Genomic DNA, 13,654 nt, shown 5'->3' on the forward strand with positions numbered 1-13,654 from the left:
GAGCAGACACGTCCATGTTGAATCATTTAGTGCAAAGTCACTTGGCATACACTCACACAGACGGAGCGGTAACTCTCAAGTTGGGAGATAAAGAATGAAGCCGTCAAATGCTGAAAGTCTGTGTCCCGAAGATACCCCCAGATACTCAAATGTGCACATGCGTACTTTGCAATTTTAAACTGATTTCAAACAGATTTCCTAAAGAAAAAACAGCACTGCGCTATCAAACTAAATCTAGCCAATGTGCTTTAAGAAACCTGTCACATGGGTGTAGTAAAAAAACGAAAACAAAATAAACCCCCAAACTTTAACTTTGCTCAGAAATGAAAACACAATGTAGATATACAGTACTCACAAGTATTCACAAACACAAAAATAAACGCAGGATTCAAACGAAGCTCAAGGAAAAGAAAAGTTTGACTAAGCTTAAGGGTTCATGCTAATCCACCCGGCCTGCAAAAGCATTTGTGTAAATTCCAGTTAAGAAGTATAGAACAGTAAGGTTATCTTTAAACTGAAAACAATCTGTTATTATCATTATTATTATTTTTATTGTTGAGCAGATGGTGTTCAACCTCTCCCTGACTGCTGAAGCACGTGTGTGAGAGCGTGTCTGCTCGCCATCTCCGGCGATACATTAACAAGAATCCGCTGTCCTCAAATATAACCTCTACTGCTCCGAGCGCTCTCTGCCTGATAAATGCCTCGTCCTTTCTCCGCTACTCCAATATTACTCATTTATCTTCTCTCTCTGTCTGATTCCTATGAATTTTTTATTCTTTTCATTTAAGCTTTTATAATTCACCTCCTCTTAGACCCCATCCGTTCCACTCCACCGTCCTCAATCGGCTTTTCTTTCTTGTCCTCCACATGCTCTTTCTCCTTTCTACCTGGCTCTCTCTCTCTCTTTCTCTCTTTAAGAATAAGTCACTTTTGTTCAGCAGAGAGCCAGCAGGAGGGGAATGAATTTGATTTCAATGGGAAAGTTTACATTTGGACGCAGATTCTCGCTGGACTGCACTACAACCTGAGGTTTTGTGTGATTAACCGCTGCACTGAAAGAAATGCTTCTTAGGATATGACCACATTGTTTCTGCATGGTGGTGAAAGCTATACTAGAAATTATAAATCATACATGAATTAAATAACTCCTTGCCTAGAAGAAACCACCAAAAACACTGTCTGTCATAAGCGCTCCAGCAGTACTTTCTCCTTACTTGCTACAGTAACAGGATATCACATTAAAAAGGGATGAATGTGAGATTTCTCCACAGAAACACTCTAACAGAAGAACTATCAGGCACAGCAGTGAGATAATGATCACTCTAGAGTCATGCACAATCTACACTGCAGCTGTTAAACACAACGTGGCTAAACAAATAGCCTCCATCATTAAATGAACGCTTTTACTGCCCCAAAAACAATTACAGCACTCTTGAAAAATCAAGGTGATCAAATTATAACAACAGTATAAACATAACAGTTATCAACTGGATGACTATGAGGTACAAGAGGAAATTTTAATTTTCAAGGTCAAGCACTGTTTCATGAGCATTTACTTTGCAGCGGTTTAGGCAATAACGGCTGCGTGTTGAGTTATTTAGAGTGGACAGCAAATTTACACTGTTATACAAGCTGTACACTGACTACTTTACATATCTTCAGTGTTGTCCCATGAAGAGATATAACAAAATATTAACATTGAAAATTGATTGAAAATAAACAAATAGCTGAAGGAACTATTGCCCAGGACCACTTTAAAAAGGGAGTGGCTCAAGACATTTGCACAATACTATACTTGGCATTAAAATGCATGTGAAAAACAAAAGAATTTGCAGTAAAATGTGACATTTTATGCCAAACTTTCCATGATACCAAGTGTTCTTGATGCTTGAGATGCCTAATGTAGACATTTCACTTATTTATCATAGGTTACAGGTTATATGTGAATGCAGGCAATGAGTAAGTTAGTGATAAAATTACTGCATCTTTTTTATGTTATATGGGTAAAGCAAAAAAAAGGAAAAAAGAAATTTGGAGTGACTCTTAAAGAGTGAAAGGCCAGTGTCCTTGTTAGCAGTAATGCCACAAACCACACATGCAGCACTAGACGTAAGCTTGCCTGGACAGCTCTCAAGAATGCATACACTCCCATAAAGACACACAGGGGTTCAGTTCTGTACATGCATAGGGAGCAAAGAAATTGTCCATGTCGGTGCAGTAGGTCTTAGAGTGACCTGCTGGGAGGAAGTCCTGTATTTATAGCTGCTAATTTAACAGGCTTTTCCTTCTGGGGATCTCAGAATAGAATTCAAGCAGCCTAGATCCACGTCTAATCCAGAAGACTGGCTCTACGTCAGGCCAGTAGGGTACAAAAAAACAGACTGAGTTCAACACTTAACAACACAGGCATACACACATGCCATAACGAATCGACATTTTCTTTTCATGATCTTTCATAAATACTCAGAGGCGTGGACAAACACAACCTCGTAAGCTCACATGCGCTGTGTGTTCAGAGCGGCAGGTGTTAGACCAGTGGGCATTTCTGACTGCCTGTGATGATGGCAGGACGGACAGAAGAAAGAACGAAGATGAAGGAAGGGTGGTTAGGCGACAGGGATGCAGGGCATGCTGAGCATCAAGCAAAGACACAGACGGGAAGCGGAGCCGTCAGAGGAAACAGGGAGAATCTTGAGGAAAACAGCAGAAAAGAGGAACAGAGACAAAAGGAGGAGATATGTGTTGACAGGGTGAAAGGTGTGGGTGGAGGACGAGAGGAGAGGAAACTTTGAAGGGGAACTGCAAGAATTGAGAAAAGTAACAAAAAATGTGATTATATTTTTAAAAGGTTAGGTACAAAGGATCCCGGTGAGGAAGATGATGAAAAACTGAAGGGTTGATGGAAAACAAAAGTGGCAGCTAAAGAGACAAAGATTTGGCAAGAGGAAAAAGGTGCTTGTTTATATAACAACTCTGCTGTAGATGTAATTAAGCAGAAAGCTCTGTGAATGAGCAGGGGTGAAGAGGGAAAAAAGAACAAACATGAATGAAGACATGAGAGTCTTTTCAAAGCTTAATGGTTAAAGGAAGAAAATCGCATAATTAAGAGGTTGGCCATTTAGATGTTGTAAAGGTATGTGTAGCAACAATGTTAGAAGCTCTGTGAGGTTTAGTGGTGCTCGGGGCTAAATGCTACCAGCATGCCAACCCTAAGAAAGCATAAAGTTTGCTGTGTAATGCATCTCAGTTTAAGACGCTCATATTTGCTGATGTGCGGAGAGGAAAAGACAAAGAGCCTGATGCAAAGCAAAGCTGAAACAGATGGGAAATCATTTAGTGTTGTAGCATTTAGTCAACCTGAGTACATAAATAGGAATTTTTACTTGTTATACACCAGACAAAACATCAAGGGAATCACCAGAGTGATTAAAAATTACCCCAAGGGAGACATAAATATGCGCACCAGAATTATGTATCCAGCCACACAAAGCTGCTGGCTCTAGTGGGTGACACATTTTTCTCAAAACCACAGAAATCAATCTGATTGCGGTATTAGAGGAAAACACTCCATGTTCAAAACAACAGGATTCATCATGAATGTGCTAATCTGTCCTCCAGATGATAAGACATTTAATAAAGGTAAGAGCAAAGTGTGACCTGCTGCTAGCCCTTTGTAGATAGATTTGGTTATCAGTGATGTTTACAGGGTTCATCAAATCATCTGTGGAAAATTTCATGGCCGTCCTTCCTGTCTAAATATTTCATTTAAACCACAAATTGTTTTTCCTCACATTGTAACTCTGCTGGGTTGCAGATAATTGTTCGATAATGGAACTATTTAAAAGTGTCATTATGGCACACACAGTATATGCATAACGCTAATGTAACCTTTCAGAAGGTAATTTGATGCCTCACTGGCTACCAGATGGTCACTTTCTGTCACCTCTCTGTCCCCGTCTGGCTGTGTTGATCCTCACTTGCGTGTCTGTGGGTGTGATCACAGAGACACCAACATGCACACCTACACAAACAAGCAAAGACACATGCGCTGCTCCGGGATTTGACGCCCCTGCAGATGGTGTGTAATGGTTTGTTTACGATGTGCTGTTCTGCGTGAATAGCCTTTCCTGTTCAGATCGCTGACCCTTGACCTTTAACCTCTATCTCTACACAGGCCAGACGGTCGTAGTTAAAGCGTGGGATTAGACCTAGGGGTTAGGGTTATTACATAATAATTCAAACAGCCTGTGGGTGAAAGTCACGCAGGGCAGGATGAACAGTTAATACTAGGTCGGGAAGAATTTTCACAGGTAACAGCATGAATCCCTCTGCTTAATTATGCTAAAACGCTATGCACATATATTGAGCATATCTAACTGTCAGTGTGTTAGAGCGCTAATGCTAATATTCAGTGACCGCTCTGCCCACGTGCAGACTCACAGAGCTGCCAGCGTGGCTGTAATGTGGACCTTGTAGTCTTGTTACATTACTGCATCCCTAGCATGTTCACAGTGAAGCGTGGGATGTCTGAAACATGTAGTATATACCACAGAAATCAACGAGGATACCAGCAGTAAATATTGTCCTCCTGCTCGCCTCACCCTGTAAGGGGATAAGAGTACACAAAGGCGATTGTGTAAACTGGGATGGAACGAGTATCCTTCACCAGTACAAAGAATGATTTCTCTTAAGACCACTGAACCATACCACCTTTTCTTTCTTTGCTGACTCTTAACTCTTTGTGAACGAACACCACAGCTGACTGGAAAAAGAAAAAAAGGTTAGCAGAAAAGGGAAAGAGGCAGATTTAAAAGAGGTGGTGATGATAACTGTGAACAATAGCATCAGCAGGACTGAAACACACACACAAACAGGGAAATGGTATTGTGCAGGCACTCACAAAAACACCCACAATCTGTCAATCTTTATGGCCACAGACTTTCATACTGACACAAATGTGCTCTGGATTTATTACACACACACACACACACACATCCACACAAAACCCAGGCTAGCAAATTCCTGACCACTCCCATACGTTGGGACTTTACTGACCAAACTGCTGGCTTTCAATTAGCCAGCCACAACTATGTGCCTCGCCTTCCTCTCCACCCTCTTCCGCTACTTTCCCTCTTGCTTACCCTCTTCCTCTCCCACACCCAGAGCATGGCTGTAAGCTATGCTAAGGATGGGGACAGCTGACAGGGTTAAAAAAAAGAAGAAGAAAAAAGTAAGAGATGAATGAAGAGAAGTAAAAAAAAAAAAATCAATAGCAAATCAGTTGAGAGAATGAAAACTCAGAAGGAAGATACAGACATAGGGAGAAAGGAGTTTAAAAAATTGAGGAAGCAGAATGGCTAGACTGTGGATAAATGCATAAAAGGAAGTGTGTTGGGATGTTAGGGAACCAAAAGGCAGTAATAGCAGACTCCACTGTTATATTTGTGTACAGACAAATACCAGTGCACATGAAAAATGCATCCCATGCACATATGTATGACTGTTTACATAACATGTAGACTGGCGTAAGATTAGGAGCAGACAGGAAAAAAACCCTCCAAAAAACAATCCCAAAACCAAACCTAAACCACTGAAAAACAATGACTGCATTCATCAGACAGTCTTTCAGAGTCCAGCTGGTGCAGGGAAGCCAGAGCACAACAACACTGAAGGGAACTGGTTTGGCACTGGTCGTGAAAGATAGAGAAGCAGAAATGGGTGGAGTGTATGCTGCTTTTATGACAGTGAAGCTGGCTACAAAGCAGTCCAAGCCTGTTCCATTGGCAGGACGCACTTAACACTTACTCATTCCCTGGGCGCTCACTTGAGGCAAAATGCGCCAGTGTATGCAGGTCTAGGTGCCAACATGCTGATGTCATCACAGAGGTGATTTGTTATGGGGTTGCTCTTATAGCTTAATCACCACGAACTCCCTCTCTTCCCAAAAGCTTATGCATCCAATTATTTCATCTCTGCTCGCACACAAAACTACATGCGTATCTGCGTGAGCACTGCGTCTGTGTGTGAGACCGTGTCCAAGTGACTTTGCAGCCAGCTGTTCTCACACAAAGGCAGTATGTTATACTGCAGCTGGGTCCCTGCGCAGACTGGGTGGAGCCAGAGAAGAAAGTGCTAAAGAAAGAAATGATATGCATACGCCTGTGTCCTAAATCACGTTTTAAGCTGCAGGCATATGCCTGCTTTGTATGCAAAGAACCAAATGCAGGCGCATCAGTGTGTATTTGTTCTATCGGTGCATTCTGTACTTGCAAGTGTACTTGTTTTTTTGGCAACCTGCCCTAAGGAGAACAACGTTGGAGTGAATTTTGGGCTATAAAACAAATTTGTTTGGAAGTTCAAGAGAGTGCAGGGAGCTCAGAGTCTGCCAAGCAGTGATCATTCAGCAATTTATAGAGACTCTAGAGGTCGACTGCTCTTACATGGCTGTGCACACTAAACCCGGGATTGCATTATTTAAAAGTCAGCATATAGGTGGTGATAACAGCTGGATATATATGTGCACCTGCATGTCGGACAGTGTATCTACAGCATGCGTGTGTGTGTGGTCTCCCAGCATGTAAGTAACAGGCCTGCACAGTATAGATTTGTGAAAAACCTCACACAGTTTCCAGACCAGACTCGTAAATAACCGCGGGCTGGAAAAACAGATATACATTCATCACGCGGGGTACTTTGTTATGAATATCGGCAACACAAGAACACTAATAACAGCAGCACCCCCTCCTGCTTCTCTTCTATTTCACTTCGTCAGGACCAGAGGGAACAAAGTGGGGCGCATTCAAAACACGAAATAATGCCATGTCCCGACACAAATGAGCAGATTGTAAATCCGTTTAGATTCATAAGCCCAAATCTAAAAGCAGTGCTACAAAAACATTCCGAAAAAACTTCTGTTGTTAGGGTAATAATCATATTCTTGGGTAGTGCTTCAATAAAATGAAGAAAACACAATCTGCATGTTTAGAATTAGGAGAATTAGGGGACAGACCAAGAAGCCTTCTTTCCGATCAAACAGTCACAGAGGAACCCTAATGATAGTAATTGGCTGACTGAACTGTCTGGCAGCTGCAGGAAGCAGTTAGCAAATTACAAAAAAGCACACACACTCAGCAAAAATTGTAACTGCATCAGGGACACCTTATCAACACAGCAAGTGTTGTGCACTGCATGTTGAAACAGCCACTGACTATTAAGTTGACACATTATTATTAACCGAGCTGGCTTTTCCTGTAAACCAAAGACCCGGGCAGAGAATGAGAAAAAAAGGGGTTGGAAAGAGGAATTGGTTTGACGCAGGTCTTTTTAAGCAAATGATCAAAGACCACTCTGGTGTCTTTCAACGAGAGGCCTCTGCCAGTACATATCGAAGTGGGGTGAAACAGGAAAAGGGATTTAATCCCTTTAACAGACCCACATGAGGCAAAAGAAAAAAAAAAAGAACGACGTGACATTTTAATCCGCACCGTGCAGGAATTTTTCACGTGTTTTCAGAGCCTGTTCGTTTCCCATCACCTGAAGTTGAGGTTTGAAGAGAAGCGTTAGTCTGTGAACGGAAGTTGGCTGTGTTACTTAGCGCTCAAGCTAATATATGGCTGTGAAGGGCCTGAGCGAGGAAGGTGACACAACACTTTCCCTTGAAAAACATTCATCTGAATCTCCTAAGAACTTTGGCGTGTGCGTGCACATTTGTTATGCTGACTGATGGCTCTCAGAATGACACATTACCTCACACCCTGGATGGGTGTGAGAAAAGGAGGAGGACGCAAGGACAGGACCTAGATGTGATGTTCACATTTTCAGGTTGACAGGCTAAAATATTTGCCCTCTTTTTTCACGTGTGCTTTGTCTGGTCAACAGTATTACATGATTTACTTGAATCGGGTGTTTCGTTTTTTCAACCTTTCTACGACGCCCTTCAGTCTGTCATGAGATGGAAATATTGTATGGCTGTAATGTTTATGAGGTCACAGGATGGAGTATTCATCTGGGGGTGGGTGGGGGTCACTGGGACAAATGGCAAATGAGGAGCAGCTTAAAGGCACAAAGGGAGAGTTTAGAAGGCCAAGAGGTCACAGTAGCAGGTTACTGAAAGAGAGAGGCACCTCCTGCTGGGTCCCATACCATTAAGCTTCTTTTCATCCTCAGCGTGGGTGAGGGGTGACTAGTTATCTCACTATTAGAAACCAATCAAAACACTCGAAGTGAATTGTGAAGCTCTCATTAGCTGACTTTTGCAAATCCCTCGAGTTTCAACAGCCTTGCACATTTTTGGAGATACACACTCAGTAATCCAGAGCTTTCCTTCTCTGAATCAGGACGAGGAAATCTGGGCTAATTAGCTCAGCTGGCCTAACTAGCATTTAAGCCTGACAAACACTCCCCCCTGTTGTCTTGCGCTCTCTTTCCTGTACAGCAGACACGCACGGGGTGATTCAGTTGAGTTTTATGCATGCGGGGCCAAGACCATACTAATGTGGGTAAATCTGAAAAGTGAATGCTTCTAGCCCTCTACTTATTTAGACTATATGCCTGCATGTGTATATAACCTCATGCGCCTGGCCCATGTGAGATCCGGTGTAGGGGAGGTGATACTTTTTATTCGCCACGTAGGTTTTATAAACTAGAAAGATAAAGAAGAAGACGTGCTAACAAGGCAGAACAAATGTGTCCTCCCGTATTTGTGTATGTGTGTCCGTGAACCACTATCGACGAGCAAGAGCTCTGAAATGAGTTCATTATAATATTCATGAAGCTGCTGGATTACTGAGCTGACTTAGAGAAGAACTAGATATCACTACACTGACCCTGGCTCTTTGCCCTGAGGGTGAAATGACCAAAAAAAGGGGACAGATGAGGCTGGGAGCTGTGTGTGCATTTGTCAGTGTGCAGGGGCTGACTCTAGCTTTTAAGATGATAAAAAGAGGCACTATGATCTACCTGCCTTTACTATCTACTGTAATATATAAATAAATAGGTTATGAGGTATCCTTAATTAACAGCATTCTGAAAGAGCCACACTCCAAGATCCAAACGCTAAGGGAGGTATCACAGATAGTAAAAGCAGTATTTGTTTCAGTGGCTTGATTAATGAAAGTCATATCAATGTCATGTGTCATGGGAAACACATGTAAAGTGAGAGCCACTTACAGTCCACGAGCCTGCCTGTGCGCCACTTTACAGCACTTACAGTCTGCTCTGGTTTCTAATGGTCCACATTAACCCTTGGAGTCTCCCTGTGCATGTGTGCACACAAATGTGTGTCAGTTTAGTGACAGACAGTGAGAAAATGAGTCGGGAAGGCAAGAAGGCGGATAAGGGCAACTGAGATTGAAAAGCGAAAAGAACAAGAGCACGAGGAGCATAATTAATCGCGGCAAATGCGCGCGTGTCCACGTGCGCTTCTTATCTCTGCCGTACAGAACATCTTCAACAGACTAGTGGTGTGGCGAGGTGTTCGTATTTACATCCATACACACGAAAGTAGTGAAAAAACTCAGTCATTTACTCAACCATTTATCTTCAAAGAGAGAATCCACAAGGAGACAGACAATTCGACAATTTATTTAACTTGAACAGAACATTGTACGGCCTTTTTCTGCTGACATGTAAATCTACTGGAAGTAAACGCACGCTGAAACGCACACACACAAGTCGGGCTGGACTGTGTTTCCCAGGCTCCTACATTAGTGCTCACGTTGAATCCCATTTGTCCTCACATCCTGTCAGCAGGCATTTATCTGGAAAGGTTAGGTGCACTATTCTCAATGTGCACAGACAATTCAGAAACATTTTAGCTCACTTGAAACTGATAATAATGATGCTTTTCCAGTCTTATTGACATCACAGAGTGCATGCTGCTGCAAGGTACAGTCACACATTCTTATACACACATGATGAGCCGGTGATCAGACCACTACTCAGAGGACAACCTGCTCTACATCATGAGCCACAGCTGCCAGAAAAAGAGGACGTGGCCACGCTCACTGCTTAAAGACCTTTGATAAAATACCAGACAGCCACTTGTGCTGGTATTCATCCAAGTTAAAGAAGAAGTGATGGAAGTTCCTTAGTAACCACTGCAATTGGTTTCAACTGTAAATTGCTCACAGATCTCCATCTGAGAAAGGTTTCCTGTCTTGTTTAGAGTAAAATATGGTTTTAAACACTGAAACGTAAACATTAACTTGATAATTCAAACTTAGGGAACATAGTTGGCTATTGGCCCAGTATATCTAAAAATATCAGAACTGGTTAAGCTGTAAAAAGACAGAGGTCACGGGTCACTCACTGCTCAAGGCTAAAGTATTTATGGAGGCTCTACTCCAGTCCACAGAAACCCTCGTACAGAGAGACAAATACATGCATTTAAATACATTACACAGCTGATAGTAGCAGGACATTTCAAAATTAGTAAGCATGTGTGCCCATCCTTTTTCCATATTACTTGCTGAGCAAAATCCAATATTTTCTATCCTCTGTCACACGTGTGAGGCACACAGACACAACATGTCTGCAAGATTTCATTGTAGCTCGCAATATCTTGTGAGCGGCACGATGTATGGGGAGAATGTGTTTACTTTTTGTGAGCGAGGGAGTCTAAATCTTTCATATTATTATTACTATCGATTCTATACAGCCGTGCTAGCATTTCATCAGAGGCTCATGGGAACGGGATGAAAGATGGATTATCCATCGCATGTGATCTCCACATATCTATTGTGTATGCTTGTGCTCATTTTGCAGCCCCATCAGCACCACAAGAGCAATTCCTCTGAGCAAACATAACCAAAGAGTTGACTGACTGCGTAGATGCAGAGAAAAAAGAAGACAAACAAACCTGATAAGACAAGCTCGTCCTCTCCCATGAATCATCAAGCTCTCGTTCTCAACTTAGTTATGTGACCTCTGTGTACATGTATCTGTGAGCATCACCATTTCGCAATGAGGCTCCGTACACAGTAAGCTGCCATTTTGCACCTTCAGGTACATAATTTATACCTGGTTATGGTATGTCATTAGCGAGCTATAATGGTGAAAGCAAACAGCTGCTCTACTGAAAACATGCTGCCTCTGCATAAAAGACAGACAGGCTGTGTTTGCTCAGAATATCAAGCTTCTCTCAGACTCTAAGGGGGAAAAAAGATCAATTAATTGGCTACAAGCTGTTATTATATTGGCATATGAAAATCCATTGGTTTACCTCTAGTAGCAGGAAGAAGATGGCCTGTCAGGTAGGGATGTGTAAACGGCTGACAGATCAGCATCTGTTTCCTTAGACAGACGTGATAGATGGACGTGGATTGGGCCTGACTCTGATCCACTTGTCTGATGAGCTTGTCTGATGAGCTGTCTGGGATTTAGCTCTTTCCTCAATGACCATCAATCCTGACAATCTCTTTCTGCATCGTGTGGTTATCACCCTTCCTTAATTGTCTGTCTCTTTGTTTACCTGCCTTACTTATGATTGTCCATCACACTTGTCCTCATCTACTTCATCTGCATGATCACACTGAACCACCTGTCTATTGTGTAACAAAAATACACGCCTTCCAATGTGATTCTTAGACTACACAGGTATGTGGCTGTGGATCAATCTAGTCTGATCTATTTTCTTGCGTTTGCCTCTTCTTCTTTCATTCTGGGGCACTTGTGAAGCAATTAAATTTGGAATGAAACTTACTAAGAGAGTGCTGCCATGGCACGTTGAGCCAGATTTAGAAGTTGCTTTGTTTAGCGTTCGTTTGGGCAATGAAGCCAGAATGCGAAAGCCAGAGAGGAGGACTGAAGCTGGCAAGAAGACTGTGGGAAAGTAAGAAACCCCGGGAGAGAGAGAAAGGGTGTATATGAATGAGTTGGAGTTAAAAGATCTATAATTGGGTGGGCGGCAAGGCAATATCGTGGTGGAGTACGGTATAAGTGGCTCATTTTTCTTACAATTTCTTAGACAAGAAGCTCAATGAGAGAGGTTTACTCTCTCTCTCTCTCTCTCACACACACACACACACACACACTACTCCACAACTGCTGTCGTACTATGGAGTACACAGAGTAATGGACTGCAGTTCCCCCCTGTTTTTCTCTCTTGCAGCCTCACCTCCTATAGCGAAAAAGCAATGGACAATATCAGCACTGGAAACCGAATGACCTCTACTGCAGGCGCACAGCAATCCAGAGACAGGCCAGCAAGGAAATAACATGTGACTGCAAAGGTGAATGAGGACTGGGAGGGAAGTGGAAAAGGAAAGGCAGGCAGATACAACCAGAAGAGACACTGGAGATTCACATCTCGATAGAGACAGCGAGAGAGGGAGATATAGAAGGCTGTGGACAGGCAGAGATTTGACTGCAGAGAGCTCCTCTGCAGTAAGTGGTTATTGATCGTAAGACAAGGGCCCAAAGATTCCTCGGCTAGGGAAATTGCACAGGATGCTGAATTTTTTCCTCCTTGTATAAGAGCAAAGGCGCTGAAAAGCACAACACGATATGCACTTCAAAGCAAGAAGAATCTGTTTAAGATCAGCATATAAAACTGTACATCAAATAGCAACATCCATAAAAGATTAACAACATTATTTACAACATTAATAACAATAATGAAACAATCAGCATGAACTCTGTGCATTGACGGTGCCACGTGGGCACTAAGGAAGAACTCTGACATATCTGTGACCTTTTCAGTGCTAATGATCAGAGATGGCTGTGGCTGTAACAGTAGTCAGGACAAAATGAACACATACTGCTTTGAGCTTTATATGCACTGTGTGTGCACAGACACACACAGAAGGATGTCAAGAGTGGAAAGATCACATCGGTCTTGTTCTTTCAATCCAGATATGAGTGATGCAGGTGACCTTTGAAATGAAAATCTAAACACACACTCTCTCACACACACACACACACACAGACAAAAGGAAGCAACTTTTCACGTAACCAAAGTGAGGCCATGAAGAGAGAACAATGCCTCTGTTTTGTTGATGCATACATTGACATCAAGTGGTCTTACCAGCCTGAGTGTGCCTGGCTCTCTGTACTTAAAGTATAGGATACTGAGAAAAGCTTTTTTGGTACTCATACTCCATGTGTTATTTTATTTTCCCTACGGCTTAGTCTGTGTGGAAAGCATGGTGAACTAAAACAGAAAAAAAAAATATATATATATATCTATATATACACACTGTGTATGGCATGGAGTCCACACCAGTCTTTTTTTTACAGAGATGTGAAAACATTCACATGTGAGGGCATTCTCAAAGCCCATGTTAAGTTTATAAGTGTGGCTAATTCTGTCCTGCCAACTCGAGCCATTCAGGAAAGATTTGTTCACAAGTGAAGGGAAAGGTTGATGACTGGGAGAAGTAAGTCATTACTGCAGTCAGTCTCACAGTTGTCATGTTTCTCTCACTCTGAGAGGCTGGGTGATGCCACTGTGTTGCCACAATAATATATTGAGTTGCCAGCCCTAGTAATAGTACACACAGTATCATTATACAAAAACCCCCCCAAATAAAAACAAGTGATGTATTGCTTTTACTAATGAACAGGTCATTGAGCCCTTGGGAAATGTTGTTATTTTAATAATAACTGTTCCCATGGCCGAACGCCTACCAGTTATGGACTTGTAGCACAATCT

General features: G+C 42.3%; 1 protein-coding gene across 5 annotated transcripts in view; it reads right to left on the reverse strand.

The window, feature by feature from the left end:
• The window catches only part of rtkna (rhotekin a), a 52,057-nt gene that overhangs the window by 9,999 nt on the left and 28,404 nt on the right, over positions 1–13,654 (reverse strand). The window lies entirely within an intron of this gene.

Source organism: Aulonocara stuartgranti (genome assembly GCF_965226115.1).
Source record: "Aulonocara stuartgranti genome assembly, chromosome: 12".
NCBI classification, from domain to species: domain Eukaryota; kingdom Metazoa; phylum Chordata; class Actinopteri; order Cichliformes; family Cichlidae; genus Aulonocara; species Aulonocara stuartgranti.